Raw genomic sequence first — 2514 nt, forward strand, 5'->3', positions numbered from 1 at the left:
AAAGGGGATGGCGTATTCTCTTAGCTACTTCCTGCTGAAAAGGGACGCTGTGGGTTTCAGGGTGAAGATCTTCTCTCACTACTGTAAAGGGCCCCTTTGGCAGTAGGAAACACATAGACTATTATGGAGATTGATTTTGGAATTTAGATGTCAGTTTTCTGCAAATGATTTTCCATTTTTTTTAGTACTATTTGCTAAACAGTTTTTTTGTTTTACCATATAACTAATTAGATCTCTTTCTCAAAAACCAGAGGTAGATGAGTTGATATCTATGTTCTTATGTTTCTGTTGCTGTTATCAGTCCATGTTGTCTTGACTACCATAGCTATGTATCTGAGATCAGGGAGTGTAATGTCTCCTACTTTATTTCTCTTTTTCAGGAGTGTTTTACTTACTCAAAATCTCTTTATATTCTAGAAAAAAAATTGGAAATTGCTTTTTCCATCTTGTTGTAGAGTGGAATTTGTATTTGTATTGCGTTTGCATTGAACTTGTAGAATACTTGCGGTAGATTTGTCATTTTCATGATAATTGAGTCTTCCTATCCATGAGCATTGTATATTCTTCACATTTCTATAGGTCTCTTTGTTTCTTTCAATAATGTCTTGTAATTTTCTCTGTATAGGTTTTTGTGTCTCTAGTTAGATTTGTTCCTAAATATTTCATCGTATGATTAGCTATTGTAATTGGTGTTATTTTTCTTAGCTCCTTTTCTATTTTTTGTTAATGTGGAGAAATCCAACTGGTTTTTGTATGCTCATCTTGTATCTGCTACTTTGATGAATTGGTCAATCATGTCCAACTGTTTTCTTGCTGAATCTTGAGGGTTTTTTAAGCATATGATATCATCTAAATATATAGTTTTACCTCCTCTTTGCCTGGCTGGATATCCACTCTCTTATTTTCTTCTCCTGTCTTGTTCCTCTTGCTAAGATTTTCAATAAAATATTGAATAGGAGTGGTGATAGTGAGCATCTTTGCATAGTTCCTTTTCCAGAAGAGATGGCTCTGGGTTTTGTGTATACAAATTTTCACTATATTGAGGAAACTCCCCTGCAGAGGGTCAAGGACTGCAGCCTCCAATATGGATTGAGGCTGAATGTCAAGAAGACAAAGATTCTCACCACTGGGCCAATTGGCATTATCAGGATGGATGGTGAAGAGGTTGAGATTGTTCACAGCTTTAGTTTGCTTGGCTCTACACTCTTGGCACCAGTAGCCAGGAAATAAAAAAATGTATTGTGATGGGAAAGTCTGCTGTTAGGGACCTCTATAAAGTACTGAAGATCAATGGTGTCTCTCTGGAGACTAAGGTGCGTCTGATACAGGTCATCGTCTTCTCAAACACTTGTTATGCATCAGAGTGTTGGACAATGAGAAGATAGAAGGAGAACTGATGCCTTTGAGCTGTGGTGCTGGAGAGAGTATTGAGAATACCATGGACTGCTAGGAAAACAAACTGATTCATCCTGGAAAGGGTTAAACCGGGTGGCTCCTTGGAGGCAAGGATTCATTCTAAGACTCCGTCTAACATACTTTGGACATGTTGTGAGGAGAGACCGGTCCTTGGAGAGGGACATCATGCTTGGGAGGGTGGAGGGACAGCGCAGGAGGAGAAGGCCCTTTATGAGGTGGATTGGTTCAGTGACTGGAGTAATCGGGATGGGAGTGTCAGAGACAGTGCGATTGGCACAGGACAGAGCAAAGTTTAGGGCTGTTGTACATAGGGTCGCTATGAGTCGCAAGCAACTTGATGGCACACAACAACAACAACAACAACCCCTCTATTCCTAGTTGGTAAGAAGTGTTAGATTTTGTCAAAGGCCTTTTATGTATCAATTGATAGGGTAATTTGGTTTTTGTTCTTTGCTTTGGTAGTGTGATTAATTACAGTAATTATTTTTTCTTATGTTGTGCCATACTTGCATACCTGTATTGAATCCCACTTGGTCATGATGATGCCACTCAATGGGACTTAACTACAACAACATGAGTAAATAATGAATAGTTTATGACTATCATAAAAGATCAACATCCACCATAATTTTTGATCTAATTTCTTGATTGATTGACATATGTTTAAAATGAGGAGAAGCAACATGGTATAAAATAAAAAACAAAGACATCCCCCTTATATCTTTGACCTTATTCTTTATCTATTACTGTTTTTACTACCTTAAAGGACTCAAGATGAAATCCACAGATACACACATTACCAATTACCATACTTCCCTTTGGTTCATTATTAGACACTTACACCTTGCTATCTCAATGAGTCTTTACCTAACTCCTACCTAATACATCAGTTATATTCTATTCCTTACTCTTTATTTCCTCCTTTGCATCTATCACTATGTAATTTTGTATATATATAGTTGTTATTATATGCCATTGAGTCATCCTAGACTTAAAGTGACACAATAACAACTATGAGATATCATTTCACCCCAGTCAAAATAGCAAAATTTAACAGAACAGCAAGCAACAAATGCTGGCGAGGTTGTGGAGAAACTG

Source organism: Elephantulus edwardii, unplaced genomic scaffold (assembly GCF_000299155.1).
Source record: "Elephantulus edwardii isolate Elephantulus edwardi_28Jun2011 unplaced genomic scaffold, EleEdw1.0 scaffold00036, whole genome shotgun sequence".
In the NCBI taxonomy this organism is placed as follows: domain Eukaryota; kingdom Metazoa; phylum Chordata; class Mammalia; order Macroscelidea; family Macroscelididae; genus Elephantulus; species Elephantulus edwardii.